The sequence below is a fragment of the Callorhinus ursinus genome, unplaced genomic scaffold (genome assembly GCF_003265705.2).
Source record: "Callorhinus ursinus isolate GAN/ISIS: 27379988/994484 unplaced genomic scaffold, GSC_fseal_2.0 scaffold20, whole genome shotgun sequence".
Classification (NCBI taxonomy): domain Eukaryota; kingdom Metazoa; phylum Chordata; class Mammalia; order Carnivora; family Otariidae; genus Callorhinus; species Callorhinus ursinus.
This window is the reverse complement of record NW_027397082.1, coordinates 18,966,592-18,986,117: the sequence shown is the minus strand read 5'-3', so window position 1 is coordinate 18,986,117 and position 19,526 is coordinate 18,966,592.

Sequence of the window (19,526 nt, the reverse complement as noted above, 5' to 3'; positions counted from 1 at the left end):
TTCCTCTTTTTTTGAGAAAGTTCTGCTCCCTGGCTGTGGTAATGTTTTCTTTCTCAAAGAGCTAATGCGTAGATGTATCATCAAGGAGAAAATATATGCCTGGCACCTGGTAATCTCTCAATTCATGTCAGATATTAACATTATTATAGCTCATTTGTCGTCCCTGACCAGAGGGTGTCCCTCCTTCTTTCCACAGCCCTCCTAGGGCTGAAGTTCAAATATCCCTATTCCCTCCTGCCAGGGAGCTGTGTGAGGCTTGGTGCACTTACCAGGATCTCCTGGGTTTAGAGGGCTCCGGACCATTTTCATTTTTATCTCTCAGTAGGACAAAAATCTCACACACCCCTGGCAAGTAGGAGTCACTCATATTTTTAAAATCTCCATAAAAGAAGTCTCTAGAGTCTCTTTAGACATTGCATCCAAAACCTTAAACTCCTAATACACAAATTGTTTCCTAAATCCATTCTTCTGCAGCTGACACCTTTTCTCCTGGGCAGGACCTATGGCCAGACCCCCCTGGCCAGTGCCCTCCAGAAAAGAGAAGTTTCAGTCATGATGCCTGATACTCCTCACCCCTTTCCTTTGGCGCAAGTAGCCTCCTAGTTAGTGATCAGTTTTGTGGCTCTGCCAAGAGCTGATATTCTAAACCAGATGCACTTCTTCAGGTGAAGCAGATATCATTGAAGTTGGCTGGATACAGAGCAGGGCCAGGGCAGGGGAAGAATGAGAAGGGGAGAACACAGCAACCATCACACAGAATCCAGATTCTCTAGACGTTGTCTGTCCTTAAACTGGCATCGGGCTTTCCTTTCATGGTCTGTGAAAATTCAGGGGTCTGTTCCTAGGGGTGTATTAAGTTTTGTTTGACTGTCTTTGGACAGGCAAGAAGGGCGAGGAAGCTTCTGTGGAACAGATAAACTAGAAGAGGTTGGTGGTGGATTAAAAATTGGAATCCACCCCTGCGAATGTGTTCATTTGATTTCCACATTTTCCTACCCCCTTTATTCCCACTCCTCTTTCCCCTTCCCCCAGACTGACATGAATGATACCCTGAGGTATATTTCAGCTGCAATCCTATATGCCCAGGGAAGGCTGAGCTCCCCAGCTGCTGGCCAACTCTGATCCCCTAAGCCTAGGGGGGCCAGCTGGTCAGAGTTCTCAGGGATGGCAGACCCCAAGTGCAAATTCGGCTTCTGTTACCAATAGACTAATCATGGCCAGTTACCAAACTTCTCCATGCATTGGTCTTGATATTAGCCTCCTGCTCCCCCTGCATACACACACCTCCCCAGATGATAGTAGGAAGCTTCCTGAATTTCTTGAAACACTATTCTAGAAATTCGCCTTTCCATTTCCCATTATAATTACCCGATCAGAATATAGTCCGTATGAGGATTAGCTTGATCTTGGGTAGGCCCGTCCCCTTCACTGTTGGCCTGGACAGCTGTGTAGTCATCGGCCGTCAGGAGAGAGAGAGAGAGAGAGAGAGAGAGAGAGTGGGTCAGTGCAGCTTGGCCTTGCTGCTTAGTGCATGACCCCTATGATAACGGCAAAGGTGATTTTCCAGCCTCCTGGCTTGTCTGAGTGCTTTGTGAATACCTCCAGATACTGCATGGTATAAAACTGTATCAGTGGAAAGCAACAAAGAGGATCCAACCTGCTTGGCGTTCAGTCTGATAGCTAAGGGATGTCTAACATGTAGATGACACTGAAAGGCCCTCAAAATGGAGACTAATTGATGACTTGAAGAAACAGGCATAAATTCCTGTTAAGTATGGCTCAACTCCCTTGCTCTCCAGGCCCCCCCTAAAACCAGAAACTCGGTTTGGTGGTCATTACCTGCTCAGTGTCATTAAATTCTCCGGTAATCTGCAGGGATATGTAATTATGCTGCAGTTAGTGGTTGTTCACTAAGTAAACCCTTGGTGTACTTACCATGTAAGTCAACAGTATTTACAGGATATTTTTTCTGCCTGTAACTCAAAGCCTTACCGAAACAAATTGGAATTGCCTTCTGGAGGCCGTTGTTATAAATTACAGACCCAACATCTGTCCACATCTGCAGTGTCTAGACAGCCTGTCTCAGCTACAAGAGAGGGGAGAGACGAACAGGGGAAAGCAAGGGAGACATGAGGAGTGGCAGGGGAAAATCTCAGATTTGCACAATTTTTCTCTTCTGAGGTTCACCGAGATGAATCTTGTGCTGACTTCTGAAATGGACCTGAATCTTCAGCAGCCTAACGCCAAGCTCTGGAGAGTTCGGGACCCGGTCATCACCCCTGGATGTATTGGTGACGCAGCTACTTCCGTAGGGCCACATCTCTGCCCTGACAGGCTCTCAGAGGTCACAGAGGGGCCTGGAAGATGGAGTTACAAATACAGAAACTGAGTACGGCCAGGCCAGATCGGGAGAGTTGGCTGCTTCTCCCAATTCTTCCCATCCCCTGTCCTGCTCCCTGACTCTTACCCCCGCCTGGCTTTTCAGGGCAAGGCATTCATTTGCCTGCCTTTCCTGAGGTCCTTCTCCTGCACCCACGATAAGGAGCCTGCCCGTCAGCTGAGTGATTGTATTTTTTTACAGTTCCTAGCACAAACCTTCTCATTTATATGTAAAGCAGCCATTAGTCATAGCTCCGTTCCCACACACTGCCTGATGTACAATCACATTTTGCAGCGGATGAATCTTTCCACACAGCTGCTCTGCTATGAATAATCCGTCTCCAGGCCCATAAATCAGAAAAAAATCATGCACCTCGTTCGCCTGATCCTTACACAAAGTCATATATTTTACATGAGGACGAGCTAAATATTCATGAGTCTTAAAGGCTTTTTTCATAGGCACTTGTTGGGGTTGTTTTCTACTATTGAGGGGATACCAAGGTTGTGTTTAGGAGAAGCAGGGCTTTTGGAGAGAAGAGAGGAAGAGGAGGTAGGAGAGAAGGTGTGTGTGTGTGTGTGTGTGTGTGTGTGTGTGTGTGTGTGTGAGAGAGAGAGAGAGAGAGAGAGAGAGAGAGATTGATTGAGCTTCCAAGCTGATCTCTTAGTCTAGGCGTCATGTGGGACAAAGGATGCTCTTGCGAGGTCTTAAAAACGTGATAAATACTTGTTTACTGAGCTTCCATCCTGCTCAGAGCCATGGTTATTGCCTCCCTGACCTTCAAGTTCCTTTCATGAACCTTTGCCTTGTGACCCGTGCAGCAGTGATTTGGGCCCGTCTCTGTGTAGGGAAGTGGCCGGGAGCCCCATCTGGATCTGATAAAAGCAGAGTTTGGGGTGAAGGAGGGGAGACAGTGGGGAAGGAACAGATGTAAAGGAAACCACTCGGATGCTAACAAAGCCTCTGCCCTACACACAACTTCGGACCTCTAGCAGCTTCCTGCTAACTTGTTTATACCCCATTTTCACTCCAGAGAGCACTTAAGGTAGTTTTCCTCAGCCTCCGGTTTATTTCCCTTCCCTGCTCTAGCTCCTTCCCCTCAACCCTTCACATCTCAGGCTCTGATCACTGCACTCTCTTCTGTGCAAGGCTTCTGCTCAGATGGCCCACGTGCTCTGCCAGGAATACTCTCCCTGCCCTGCTCCTCAGACTGTGTCTCTTACCCCAAATGCAAAATGTGACCCCTCCAAGAAGCCACCTTCCATTAAAAAAGGAGTTACTTGCTTTACCCTGCCCCCCATCCCATCTTCCCTAGCCAACCCACTCATCATACCAACCGCTCCCCTGGCAGGTGCTTTTTCATTTTTTTTTTTTTTTCTGGCATTTGCTCAGCACATGTGTGTTCAGTGGTGCTGTCTGTCTGACTCATTAATGTCGTGGTCTGTGGTGGGGACGGTCAATGTGTCCTCCCTTCCCTCGGAAGGGTAGAAAATTCTTCTTCCTGGATTTCACTGACAAGATTAAGAACATTATTTCTAGATAGAGATTTCTTGGATTTAACTCTAGTTACGGAAACACAAGGAAGCCCTCAGACCCTTTTAGCCTTCGGTAGATAGTGATAATGACTGGGTCCCAGGAGCTGTTCTCAGATGAAGAACTGTCTCAAAACTATAGTGGTAACTCCGTGGGGGAAATCACTTCTTTATTTAACAGATGGGCAAACTGAGGCACAGCTCTGGCAAATTACTTTCTCAAAGTCAGATCAAGAGGAGAGGACAGAAAGCTACAATTATATCACAGTTAAGTTTTGTGATTTTGATGCAATGCACCAAGCTTTTCCCACCGCCCCCCCAGGGCCAGAGACCAAGGATCAAAGCCTTTCCCTATTTCTCTAAGTTCTTTGGGCTCACCTACCCTCAACCCACTCTTGCTAACGTTCAAAAGAATTGAGTAAAAAAACCGGCCAGAGAGGAGGAAAAAGTCCAAACAATCACAGATGGCAGTCTCGCAAATTTAATTTAAAATCATTCTTTATTATCCAAAATATTAAAATTAAAGCTATAATGCCCAAAGGAAAACACAGATTAAAACCCCCTATGTTTCACAGCCTCTTCCTCAGGGGGTCCCAAAAACACTGAGTAAGAATGCTTTGAAAAGAAAGCAGGAGTGCAGGAGTAAAGAGCCAGCTGTAGATCACTGAGCCAAACACTCGGTGACTGACCCAATCAGCTTCCCTTAAAGCCCAACACCAACTGTTTCATATGCAATTAATGATTGCCCCGGCAAATGCAAGTGCATCAAGTCATGACAGGCATCCTTGAATGAGAAGACACACAGCGGTCACAGGTAGCTCGTCCCTGGTGTCTGCAGAATGATATTACCAGGCTAATCTAGGCTCAGAGATTTAATTCTGCAAAACACCATGCACTAAATATTTATACTCATAAAAGGGCCAAGGGAAAAAATGCCCATGTGCTGCCTCTAGGCCCCCCATTTGTCTAGAATAGGTTGCTGGATCATTTACTTATGGTTGGGGGTCAAGAGCATCAGTCAAGTGTCAGTAGAGTCCCAGTGTTTCTGGCCCACAACTTCACTTTTTGGAAGGCGATCATTGCTAGCTTGGGTATTTAGAGGTACCTAAGAGAATGCAAAGCTCCTTCCTTCACTGGAGATGCCAAAGCCAAAAGGGAGATCTCCTCAAATGTCAGAGCTGAGAAGGGGCCATCGAATGGATGGGACTGTCTGTTCCCCCATTCTCTGGCACAGAAAATCAAAGTCCAGAGAGGGACCAGAGACTCTTAGCCTCATCCTTTACACATTTCAAATTCTCGGTTGTAGATACCATTCCAATTCTTTTTTTTTTTTTAAGATTTTATTTATTTGAGAGAGAGAGAGAGAGAGAGCGCGCACAGGCGTGCATAAGCAGGGGGGAGGGGCAGAGGGAGAGAGAGAAGCAGACTCCCCGCTGAGCAGGGAGCCCGATGTGGTGCGGGACTCGATTCAGGACGTGATGCAGGACTCGATCCCAGGACCCTGGGATCATGACCTGAGCCGAAGGCAGACACTTAACCAACTGAGCCATTCAGGCACCCGATACCATTCCAAGTCTTGATGCCACCATACTTGAACTTTAACATTGAAGAAGGACTCTTCAAATAATCATAAATAAACCAATGCTGATGGCCTTTTGGATTTTGTCTCCATCTCCTCATTCTGAGCCATAGCCCTTACTCGAGTGTTCTCATTGCCTCACACTGCTGGGCCTGAGCGCCTCCAGCAGATAATAAGGCAGAAGACCTAACCCGGCTTAGCCTAGCCCCACCCCTCACGGGATTGCCAGGATCATTTCTGTGCCTCTCCCGGAGATTGCTCTCCTCTCCCCACTGACATCTCAAACCCAGTTCTTTCAATCCAGCCCCCTCTGCCCTTTCTCTCTCGTTGGCAGAAAATGCAAATGATGGAGCCTGTTTATTCCCTGCACACACCATGACTTGGAGCCTTCAGCAACTTTTCCAGGGCTCTGCGTATTATAATCAAGATGGGATCAGCTAATAAAAATTACATTGGTTACAATCCAAAAAGATTAACCAGCCTTAAGGGTTTCATGGCTATGCATTACACTTTTCAATTTTCCTACAATTAAGCTAACAACAAATAATATCGACAAATAAACTGCCAGATCTGCTAGCTGAAGCCCTGCCATGGGAAGGAGGGTTGTTCTCAAGTCCAGCCATTGCCTGCTTGTGAAGTCCAGCCTGTGAGTTCCAGCATGCTGGGCCATTGGCACTCGAGCCGCATGGGTGGAGGCGTGATGAGGAATGGGCGCTGGCCGTGCTCCTGAAGGACAATAAAAAAGATGATAAGCTTGACTCTTGCCCTGCTGCTACCTCTGGAGAATTTTCCTGGTTTCACTGATTTCTCAGTCTCCTGCTCGAGAAAATCCAGGAGGTATATTCTCATGAGGCAGAACTATATCAGCTCATTAACTAATTTGGAATCACAAATCCAGGGCCTAAAATAAATTAGACCTAGCACTAATAAAATGGAGAGAGGGCAGGGAAGAGCAAGAGTGTCAGTGGGAAAGCTCTCCTACACAGATGCTGCTAGAGGTCTGTGGAGACCAGATCTCTCCCTGCCTGGCCGCCCTGGCACTAGTGAGGGCAGGAGCCTGCAAGATATTTGGGGCCCTGTCTTTTCCAGTTATTTCTATTTCTTAGTGTTGGAGAAGAAGACCGCAGGAGGAAGGGCTGGGAGAGGAGTGCAAAGGGAATAAGGATCATTGTTGTTATCAAAGGAGAATTTATCATGTGCCAGGATCTGGGTTAAGTGCTTCTACTTGGTAATTTACTTAATCCTCATCACCCGTGAAGTCGATCCCATTCTCTATCCCCATTTTACAGTTGAAGAAACTTCGAGAAGTTAAATGATAGCTCCAGACACTGAACCCAGGTTTTGGTTCTAGAGCCTGTGCTGTTCACCCCAAAATCCATGAAAACTGCCAAATGATTATAAATACCAAAAAAGTGTCCTTCTCCAGCAGGATCTAAATTCTGATGTAAGCTAGAAATAGGACATCTAGCCTCAGAGTTATGCTCATTTTGATACTATGTTTGCTCTTCATCAGAATCAACAAAATCTGACAAGAACCCAGGATCCTGGGCCCAATAGGAGGGTGAGGGACTGTCCTGTGTTTCTCAAATTATGACCAGTGAACAATCTTTAAACCATCTGGGAAGCTTGCTAAAATGCAGGTTCATGATCCCCACCCACCCAACCTTCTTGATCAGAGTCTCTGGATATAGGTCTCATGAGTCTGCTGTTTAACAAGTTCTCCATATGATTATGCATCCAAACCTGGGAAACCGTCGGTATGGACTGTGAACACTGGCCTCCAATAGTTTCTAACCAGACCTCATCGTGGCATCCAGGCCACCAGTCTGACCCTAGGCGGCCCTCACCTCGCCTCTCCCCAATCTCTCCATGTATGTCTTTCTTTTTTTTTTTTTTCTAAATATTTTATTTATTTATTTGACAGAGAAAGAGAGATAGCGAGAGCCAGAACACAAGCAGGGGGAGTGGGAGAGGGAGAAGCAGGCCTCCCGCGGAGCAGGGAGCCCGATGCGGGGATCGATCGCAGGACCCTGGGATCATGACCTGAGCCGAAGGCAGACGCTTAGCGACTGAGCCACCCAGGCGCCCCTCCATGTATGTCTTTCATACTCACCAGCTGTGTTCTCCTGTCTTCGTTCTACTTCACCCCAGTCCTCGCCCTCACCAATGGCTTCCCCTCCACTCCTCACCTGGGTTTGAGTTTTACACACCTGGGCCTGGTATGGCGTCTTTCTCTCCTCTCTCTCCCATTCTAATGTAATTTTTATTTAAGTGTAATACATGTACAGAAAAGTGCACAGAATAATAAGGTTACAGCTCAATGAATTTTTTCAAAGCGAATATACCCGTGTAGCCAGCATGAAGTCTTTCTCTTTTTTTTAAATACAAATTTGACTCTAAATAGCACTGGAGAGTAATTTAAGTCTTAATCTCTTAAAGGGACAGCAAAAAAGGGGAAATTCCACTATATGGCACTGCTTAAAGACCTCTCCTTGTAGAAGCTTCTCCCCCACCAAAATCTTTCTCCCATCTCCCCTTCTGTTCCTTCCTTTCACAAATACTCATTAGCACCTACCACATTAGGTGCTGGGTAGAAAATGTTGAATACGATGCACCTGCGTCCTGCTTCCGGGGCGCTTACAGTCTCATGGGGGAGACAAATGAAACACAAGTAAGCAAACAATAATTATCTATTATGATAAATGCTCTGAAGGGACTAACTGCCCAGTGAGGAGGACCAGTCAGCACAGGAGAGCGGCTTAGGGGACAGTATGAATAGCAAGGGCAAAGGCTCTGAGGTGGGACATACCTTGGCTCAAGAGAGAAATTCTTTCCTTTGTCCTCTGACTTTGATGGCCTTTCTTCAGCCCCTCCTCCCACCTTCGGAATCTCTTCTTTCCCACAAGAACCTCTCTACCCTGTGTTGCTTCTGCTACACAGGACAATGTACGACTTTCTCTTGGCATAATAAAGGTTCAACACAAACCCCAGCTGCTTAGTGGTGTAGAGAAGGGGGAAAGAATAAGGGAATAAGGGTCACTGTTATTATTGAAGGAGAATTTATCATGTGCCAGGATCTGGACACAGGAACTTAACACACTCCTCCAGTGTGATGTGATAGAGCATCTCCTTCTGGACTTGGACTTTAATTTTTTTTTTTTTTTTTTTTTTTGGTCCCAGAAATGTTTGGATAGGATTTATCTGCCTACTCTTTGGAGTCAAGGCCCAGTCCATCTTCGATGGAGTCATCCCCAAATTAAGTCCACACGAAGCCTCTGAGTTGCCTCCTTCCTCTGGCTTCTCACATTTATCACTGGGAGAGTCACAGAGGAGTTCTGCTCAGGTGCTCAGAGGTTTGGAATCAAGAAGTCTCACAGGTGGTTTTAGCAGCTAACTGCTTTGTTCCTGAGGTAACGCTCCACGGAGAGATACCCCAGGATTGAAGGGAGAGGGCAGCACGGTCTGTGCCCTGCAGGGTTTGGCTGTGAACCATTCAAGTTCTCACCTAGTTCTGATGACTTGAATAAAAATGTTTTACAACCACAAGGATACCTGAAGATTCTAGAGCGACTCAACGGCTCCGTCATCTGGCTTCTCTTCCTGCCCAAGGCAGTGTGGGGCCAACATGTCCTCTGACCCCAGAGGGAGGCAGAACATGTCCTTCTACTTGCCTCTTCTTTCGCTTTTCCACCTCCACCCCCAGCCCATCCTCAGATCCTCTTCCCACCCTTTCTTCCAGGGCCTGACCCCTTCTCCGAGGGACTCCCTCAATCAGATTCCCTGACGGGTAACTGAATTGGAGAGAATGTTGGGAGGCGAGCCCTCGTAACAAAAGCCCAGCTGTACAACCAGTCGTACATCTCCAGTGTGATGTGATAGAGCATCTCCTTCTGTTAAATTCCCCATCTTCTGGAGAAGGTAAATTCATCCAAACAGCAAAAAACTAATCTGCCATACTTAGATTCAAGTTACGTCCTCAAAGCTCAATTTTGGCAAATAAATCTTTGTTAAGTCCTCTCTGGGCCCGAGTCCTTGACAGGATTTCGTCAGGTCCTTGTCACCACCATTATCGGCACCCCCATGGAACATTCACTGAGTCCCAGTGTGAGTTGGCACCTGGGTAAAGTACATTATATGCATCTCCTCGCGCTGGCCCAGCGAGCCTGGACTGCTCAGCCTGAGCCAGGACGGAGTTTCTCCAGGGCTCTGCTGTGAACAAGGCGGACCCTTGGGCCAGCACGGGAACCAGCAGGGGGAACCAAGACACTGGGGGTAAAATTGAGATAGGTTGTTCTCTGACGGTTGGGACATGTTTTGCAACAGTTATTCTGACAGGGACTAGAAAATAGCACTCAGTCATGTGTCCATTTAATAACTATGTGAGAAAGACACTAGCTCAGGATAAAGGAGTTCTAGTCTCAGAAAAGCCTTGAGATAAAAAATCAGGACTGAACTTTATGACCTTATATACTGCAAGCTATTGACATTTTCACGGCTACAACGCTATATCTGAGATTTGCATCAATATAATCCAGGGGACAGAGGAAAGAAGTGGGTTGGGGGTACACATGAAACCAAAGTGGCCATAATGTATCCAGGCTTGCAGGGGGCGGGGGGCAAGAGCTCCCAAGCAGACCAGGTTCAGCTGCTGACAAAATCCAAAGACAGAGAGATGAGCAGTAGGGAAACAAGAAAGGGATTTATTTCAGCGAGGCCAAACCCGGGAAGAGTGGACTAACGTCTCAAAGACTGTCTCCAAAGTGCTGAAAATACTGCGGGGTTTATATAAGGAAAATGTGGGACAAATGTTGGTGGGTACACGCAGGTGGGCAGTAAAGACCAGGTGGATCATTGCCTTAGGGTCAATCATGGGCAGGGTCTTGCTGACTCAGGGCAGTTCTGATGGCTTGAGGGGGGAGGTTTCAGTTCCGGTCACGGGCTTTGCCTGTAGGGTTTTTATGCCTGAGTTGAGATAAGCCGGAAAGAAGTCAGAAAGTTTCAGGTCAAAATGGAGGTAAAGTCCACTTTCAGTAAGTCAGTATTTTTTTTTTTTTTGGACGTAGTGTTCCATGATTCATTGTTTGTGCATAACACCCAGTGCTCCAGGCAGAATGTGCCCTCTCTAATACTCATCACCAGGCTAACCCCTTCCCCCACCCCCTCCCCTCTAGAACCCTCAGTTTGTTTTTCAGAGTCCATCATCTCTCATGGCTCGTCTCCCCCTCCGACTTACTCCCCTTCATTCTTCCCCTCCTGCTATCTTCTTTTTTTTTCTTAACATATATTGCATTATTTGTTTCCGAAGTACAGATCTGTGATTCAACAGTCTTGCACAATTCACAGCGCTCACTGTAGCACACATCTTCCCCAATGTCTACCACCCAGCCACCCCATCCCTCCCACCCCCCACCACTCCAGCAACACTCAGTTTGTTTCCTGAGATTAAGAATTCCTCATATCAGTGAGGTCATATGATACATGTCTTTCTCTGATTGACTTATTTCACTCAGCATAACACCCTCCAGTTCCATCCACGTCGTTGCAAATGGCGAGATCTCATTCCTTTTGATGGCTGCATAATAGTCCATTGTGTATATATACCACATCTTCTTTATCCATTCATCTGTCGATGGACATCTTGGCTCTTTCCACAGTTTGGCTATTGTGGACATTGCTGCTATAAACATCGGGGTGCACGTACCCCTTCGGATCCCTACATTTGTATCTTTGGGGTAAATACCCAGTAGTGCAATGGCTGGATCATATGGTAGCTCTATTTCCAACTGTTCGAGGAACCTCCATACTGTTTTCCAGAGTGGTTGCACCAGCTGGCATTCCCACCAACAGTGTAGGAGGGTTCCCCTTTCTCCGCATCCCCGCCAACATCTGTCGTTTCCTGATTCAGTAAGTCAGTATTTTTGAAGCTGAGTAATGAGTAGAAAGAGTTCATTATATTCTTCTCCTGACCTTTGTATATGTTTGAAAGTTTATATAATTGAAAGTTAAATACACACGCTCATACATTACGCCTTTTCCTCCTTTGTGTGTGTGTTTACTTCTGGGTGTTTTCTTTTTCTCGGTTGTTTTGTTATTGCTTCGGAAGTATTGTGTTTTGTTTTGTTTTAATTTTAAATGTCAGCCTATTATAGTTGAGGAAAGGACAAACCAAGTCAAATGGGTTTTATTTGCATCTGGGCTAGTGAGAAAAGGGCTTCTAGGATCCAGGTGCAGTGGCGGTAAAAGGGAGGATTGTGGGAGAACCCCAGGAAGACACAAATTTCGGGACAGGGAGGCCAGACCTTTTCGTAGAGCTGCCCTGGCATCCTCCTCCACACTCCCACCCCTCCTCAGAATTGTTCCCCTCAAAAATTGTCTCTTCATATGTGGAGGACACTGTATTTGATTTAAGGGGCCATTTCCTGACATAACAGTTCTGCCTTTCCCCTACCTTCTGTCCTAGTATGCTCCCAGATCTCTCTGAGGCTGACAGCCTGGCCGTCTAGGCTGTTCTCTGTCAGCCTGCTGACTGATGTGCCCCATGTGGAAATTCCTTCCGGCTGAAAGTCCCCCTGGGTCTTTTCCTGGGGCTTCCCTGAATGATCTGCCCTGCCCAGATCCTCAATCTCATCCACCCCTAAAGTAGTCCCATGTGGAAATCTTCCATTTGCCCTTTCTTCCAGGGACCTTCTCCATCCTTTCCCACCCTGCTTGGACCCTAGGAAACAACCTCCATGAACTGCATCTTGCCCTCTGGCTCCTGTTTGGCCAACAGGAGATATAAGATTAGAGGGTGGGAGGAGAGTGATGCTAAGGTATGAACCATTCCATAGCCCTTTGTGTTGAGTCGCTGGGAGGCCTGCATCCCCTTGTGAAGGCCACAGCTATTGTCAATAGTCCATATCCCAAAGCTAGCTTCTTAGTGTCTTGGTAACCACTCCCTCCCCTCATCCCTTCAGACCTAGGAGTGGTAGGGTCCCTGCTATTGTAGCTATCCCCAAATTCTGTCCACACTTTGGAAAAATAGGCCCTTAATTAAGCCCTCCTCAAATTAATCAAGTTTTTATGTGCCAGGACCCTGACTGATACAGGCCCATACAGTTACCAAGAGAGCCCTGGCTAGTATATATTTTTATGTTTTGTTTCCTTTACAAAACAGAAAACTTCTTGAAGGCAGGGCCCATCTCTTATCTATCTATCTACAGAGTGATAAAGATATAGGGACTGTGATCACTTGTTTCTCAAATGGCATTTTTGGGGGGCGGGGGAGAGGGGGAATCTAATGAAAAATAGCTTCGGATAGTCTAAATATTTGGGAGATGACAGCAGCCAGATAAAGGAAATCATGGGATCTGGACAAAGGCCAGTGAAGGAGAAACCTGCCTGTATAAACTTCAGCTGAAAGCTACAAAATGAAGTGCAGTAAATACTATTGGTCAGCATCTAACAGATCTAAGCAAAGAGATCATGGGAAAGATACCTTTGTCAGTACAAAAAGCTAATTAACTCCCAAACTGAGAACAATATGCAGCAAATATATAAATTATTTTTTTCATAATGAAAGTGAATACTTTTTGTCTAAGACCCAGGGTGTCTGATTTGGATACTGCTGTTACTAAATGAGATACTATCACTGTATTTAGGTGCTGGTGTTGCACTATTTTTAAAAAATGATTTTATTTATTTATTTGACAGAGAGAGACACAGCAACAGAGGGAACACAAGCAGGGGGAGTAAGAGAGGGAGAAGCAGGCTTCCCGCGGAGCAGGGAGCCCGATGCGGGATTTGATCCCAGGACCCTGGGATCATGACCTGAGCCGAAGGTAGACGCTTAACAACTGAGCCACCCAGGCGCCCCTGGTGTTGCACTATTTATGGGAGGATCTATATTAGTTATATCCTGCTGTGTAACAAATAACCCCCAAACTTAAGAGCTTCGAACAACAACAAACTTTATCTTACATGGGTCAGGAATTTAGGAACAGCTCTAGCTGAGTCTTCTATCTAGTGTCTCATGATGTTGGAGTCAAGATGTTGGCTGGGGTTGTAATCATCTGAAGGCTTAACTGGGGCTATTGGATCCTCTCCGTGATGGCTCACACACATTACTGGCTATTTGGTGCTGATTCTTGGCAGAAGCCTTCCGTTCCCTCCGTCCTCACAACATAGCAGCTTATTTCCCCCAGAGCAAGTGATTCAAGTGAGTAAGGCAGAAAGCACAAGAGCTTTTTATAACCTAGCCTTGGGAGTCACCCTCCATCATTTCTGGAATACTTTATTGGTTACACAAGTCAGCTCTATTCAATATAGGAGGGATGTGAATACCAGGAGGCAAGAATTGTTGGAGTTATAGGTAACCACCACATCTGTTTTCTTCTCTTTGCATTCTATCTGGGGCACACAATTGCAATTTGCCCCATTCTGAGGTTGACTTTGAGCAACTTGATCGAAGTTTTGTCTGCCAGGCTTCTCCACTGTGAACTTACCATTTTCTTTTTCAAATCATTAAGCATTTGGAGAGAGAATACTATGAAACGATGTGTCCTTTTTTTTTCATTTTTTAAAAAAATTTTTATTGTTATGTTAATCACCATATATTACATCATTAGTTTTTGATGTAGTGTTCCGTGATTCATTGTTTGTTCATAACACCCAGTGCTCCATGCAGAATGTGCCCTCTTTAATACCCATCACCAGGCTAACCCATCCCCCTACCATCCTCCCCTCTAGAACCCTCAGTTTGTTTTTCAGAGTCCATCATCTCTCATGGTTCGTCTCCCCCTCTGACTTACTCCCCTTCATTCTTCCTCTCCTGCTATCTTCTTCTTTTTCTTTTTTCTTAAAATATGTTGCGTTATTTGTTTCAGAAGTACAGATCTGTGATTCAACAGTCTTGCACAATTCACAGCGCTCACCGTAGCACATACCCTCCCCAATGTCTATCACCCAGCCACCCCATCCCTCCCACCCCCCACCACTCCAGCAACCCTCAGTTTATTTCCTGAGATTAAGAATTCCTCATATCAGTGAGGTCATATGATACATGTCTTTCTCTGATTGACTTATTTCACTCAGCATAGCACCCTCCAGTTCCATCCACGTCGTTGCAAATGGCAAGATCCCATTCCTTTTGATGGCTGCATAATATTCCATTGTGTACATATACCACATCTTCTTTATCCATTCATCTGTCGATGGACACCTTGGCTCTTTCCACAGTTTGGCTATTGTGGACATTGCTGCTATAAACATTGGGGTGCACGTACCCCTGAAACAATGTGTCCTTTTGACATATCTCCACTATTCTTTGAGCACTTCCTCGTGTTCTGGCACAAAACGTTCTGGGCTCATCTTGTAGTTTCCTTGTCCTAGCCCTGGAATCAGCCATTTCTCCAAGGAGTATTGATTTCTTTTAGTGGAGAATGGCATTTAGAAGCTAAGATCTGGATGCTACATGTACTCATTTTTATTGGGTATTGCTGCTCCAAGGCCCTCTCAGTAGGCAGAGCTAGAGAACATATGTATATATATATGTAGCCAATCTTCCATCACTGATGTTAGCTTCTTCCTCCACATAGATGCCCTTACCATATTGCGTGGACTCCAGCACCGCATGCCAGACTATCTCTCAGCATAGACATCAACCTTGTTCTGCCCTATGTAATGGTTTTAAGACTAACTTGTTCAGGAAGGAGAAGGTGCAAGTAAATTGAGCCTATCTTGATTGTACTGTATAAGCAAATTATGTAAAATTTAGACCTATTAGTTGTTAACACTTATTGAGTACATATTATTGCCAGGTAATGTTCCAAGGACTTTCTATGAATGCTCAGAGCAGCCCAATGAGATAGGAACTATTGTGGTCCCCATTTTACTGATTAAGGCATGGAGAGGTCAAGTAACTTGCCCAAAGTCACACAGTTACCAATGAGATACAGCAGAACTGTTTAATTGGACTTGTAGAATGTATCCTTAAAAAGGGTCAGGTATCCTATGTCCTCCAAAGCATCCTCCTGCTGTACAGGCTTAGAGCACAAATATTGCTAAATATCCTCTAGGGAACAAAATTGCCCCCAGTTGAGAACCACTGGTCTAGAATAGCATTCATCTAATCTAAGAAAAGCTACTTTTTGATTGTGCTAATGAATGAAAGAAAGGGGCTTACAAAATCTAGAAGAGCAGGAAATGCAAAAATCTCATTTCTTTATGTGGCAAAGATTGCTAGCTGCCTATTTCAATGCCCATCAGAAGGGGACTTCCTTAATCTCTCTCTTCCAGCTCTATACCCAACCTGATTTTGTGCCTATACTCTCCTCCTTTCTGTCACGGTAGGCTAATCCCTCTGTCCCAATGTTATTCTGTCTTATCTGCTCAGGACCTAGCTCCATCATTATCCCTTCTCTTTGTCTTTTACCTTCAACTTTTCTCTCTAATGGATCCTTTCCATCAGCATTTAAATATGCCCAAGTCTCACTTCTTTTTATTCCCTAAGTTTTTATTTTATTATTATTATTTTTTTTTTAGAGAGAGAGAGGGTGGGTGTGCACACACGTGAGCGGGTGGGGGGCAGAGGGAGAGAGAGAGAGAGTCTTAAACAGTTTCCACACTGGGCGCCTGGGTGGCTCAGATGGTTGGGCGTCTGCCTTCGGCTCAGGTCATGATCCCGGGGTCCTGGGATCGAGTCCCGCATCGGGCTCCCTGCTCCTTGGGAGCCTGCTTCTCCCTCTGCCTCTCTCTCCCTCTGTCTCTCGTGAATAAATAAATAAAAATTAAAAAAAAAAACAGTTTCCACACTCAGTGTGCCAAAATCAAGAGTCAGATGTTTAATTGACTGAGCCACCCAGGTGCCCATTTTATTCCCTAAGTTTTTATTTTCGGGAATTTCAAACCTTCAGGAAAGTTGCACGAAGAGTACAGCGAAAACCCATAACTCTTCACCTAGATCCACAAATTACTTTTTGCCACATTTGCTTTAGTTCTCTCCCTCCCTCCTCTCTCTCTCTCTGCATACACAGACACACAGACACACAGACACACACAGACACACACACACACACACACACACTTCTTTTTTTGCCTAAACCATTTGAGATATAGTCGCAGACATCATAACATTTCATCCTAAATACTTTAGCATATATCCTAAGGACCGGGACATTTTCTGATTCTCACAATAAAATTCTCACACCCAGGAAATTTAACATTGATATATTACTATTATCTAATATACAGCCTACATTCCGTTTTCCCTGAAGGTCCCACTAGTGTCTTGTACAGCTGTTTTCTCTTTTGTGTTTCAGTGTATGTGTGCGTGTTATTCGATGGTCCAATCAGGGATCAGTCATTGCATTTAGTTGTCATACCTTTTCAGTTTCCTTTGAACTAAAGTCTCTCTTCTTTTATTTATTTATTTTTTAAACAGGATAGAGCAATTCTTTATTTTTAGACACTTTCACAAAAAGGTTTTCAGTAAATGAACTTTCCAGTGGAGAAGAGAGAACATGAAAATCAGCCTCTAGCCATCAGCAGCAGCTCTGCTCAGGGCCTAGGATCCTCCTTGCCCAAGTGGTGAGGTGGAGGTGTGTACTTCCCTTCCTTTATTAGTTTATCTTGCTGCCTCCTGATGTCACTCAGACGTTTCATCGTTTTCTGTCGAAGCAGACATTCTACGAAATCATCAAATTCTATCTTGCACTCTTTCTCTGCACGGTACCACTGATTCCATGCATACATTCTATCCATTCTTTTTCAAAAGCATGGCATCGACCTGGAATCTTGTGAGGCTGCTCAGCACTTTGGATTATCATCCAATGATGCCCAGCCTTTTCTGCACATCAAAGAAAGGCCTGGCGCAGCACCGACGTGCCCTCGTCTCCTTGCTGGCCGCCGCTACTGGATGATCCAAGTCGCTCTTCTTTTAAATAAAACAATGAACACTGTCTCTAGACCCTCAACTTCTACCTCTAACCATTGTGCTATCTCTTCGCTCCTTCCCTTGAGAGCCACTCCGCTCACTGCAGTATGGTATCTGCCTCCCACCAACAAGATCCACACTCGCTGGTTTTTCCTCCTGCCTCTCTGGTCACTTCTTGGGCTCTTTGGCCTGCTCGTCTTCTGCTCATCCTGCAAATCTCAAGGTTCTTCACGACTCTGTCCTAGACCTGCTGCTCTTTACACTGCTTACACTTGCCCTGGGTGATGTCATTCTTTCGGGGCTGGGGGTGGGGGAGGTGCTGCAGTCACCGGTATATGCTGAAGATCCCGATCTGCAGCCCAGGCCTCTTTCTCCAACCTCAGTCCCAAATATTCAACAGCCTCCTCAATGTCCTGAACCACGTGTAAGTCTTGCAGGCACCTTAAAGCAATAGGTCCAAAAAAGAACTGATTATCCTCCTACCCCCTGTTCCTTCTATTGCGTTCCTTGTCTCAAATAATGGCACTCCTCATTCATCCTGTTTCCTGGGCCAGATACCTAGAAGTCATCTTTGACACATCCCTTTGACATCATCCATGACATATCCAATCAATCACCAAGTCCTACAGATTGTATCTCCTCAGTATCTCTGGAATCTATTTACTTCTTTCTCTTCTCATCATCTCCCTCATCAGGCCTCCATCATCTCTCCCAGGAAGATTTCAGCAACTTCATAATCATTTTCCCAGCCTCCAGCTGTAAATGGTTTTCTAAAAATACAAATCTGACCATGCTGCAGCCCTGCTTAAAATTCTCCGGTAGTTTCTTACAGCCCTTAGGATAAAGTCCTAATTCCTTAATGTGACCTATAAACTGGGGTGAAAGTCAAAATATTTTATAGCTGGTAGGGCATAGGTAATGACCTCAGTTTGAAAGGATGTCAGCTGGTTCACCTGACCAGAATATGCTGGCTGAATAATAGCTTGCCCAGAGAGCCTGACGCTATTGTCCTCTGCAGTCTCAACCAGTGCCACTCTTCCCCCAAAGTCACCTGGTCTTGTTTTGGTTACCAGAATGCACCATCAAAAATGCAGTTACCTTTGCCTGGAACACTTTCTGGTGGCCCTACTGCCATCCCACCCCATCCCCACTCCTCAGAACTGCCATGAAGGGGACTGATTGCTCTGTCTAGATAAGGATGACCTAGGACTGTGACAGTGATAACAGTTGTGGAGGGAACCAAATCTGGATCACTCTTAATAGTGACTCCTTCCACTTAAGTACAAGAATATAGAACCCTAGTGGGGTCAACAAACTCAGAAGTCACTGACTCTTGACCTTTTATGAGAACAAGTATATGAGGGGAAGGGGGAAATTCTTAAGGCCACAGCTAAGACAGTGTCTCTCCTGCCAACTGAAATACAAATAACCTTTCCCACCTCCACCGGATGTCTTGACCCTAGGGTTAAGCCTATCAGATATCAAATAATTGACAGGGTTTGAATCAGTTAATCACTTTGCTTCCAGTCAACCTTGAGCTTTGATTGGCTATCCTTGGAAAACAGAGGGTTTGGGGTGGGAGGAGAAGTAATTCTAGAGTTTTGAAGACAAGTTAGGCATCGAGGGGAACTCTGGGTAGCCAGAGGTCAGCAAGAAGGCACTGAGCAGCTAAACTCCAAGGCAGGGCTCTCAAATCTGGCTACAGATTAGAACCACCTGGGGACCTTTTACAATTACCATTGCCAAGGTACCTGGGGAAGAGCTTCGACATTAATATTTGTTTTAAAGCACCTCAACAGCTGGGGCGCCTGGGTGGCTCAGTTGGTTAAATGGGTGACTCTTGATCTCAGCTCAGTTCTGTATTTTTTTTAGAGATTTAATTAATTAATTTGAGAGAGAGAGCACATGTGCTCGAGTGAGAGGAGGGGAAGAGGGGGGAGGGAGAGGGAGAGAATCTCAAGCAGACTCTGGGCAGAGCATGGAGCCCGATATGGGGCTCTATCTCACGACCCTGAGATCATGACCTGAGCTGAAACCACGAGTCAGAGGCTTAATCGACTGAGCCACCCAGGCACCCCTCAGCACAGGTCTTGAGCTCAGGGTTGTGAGTTCAAGCCCTGCATTGGG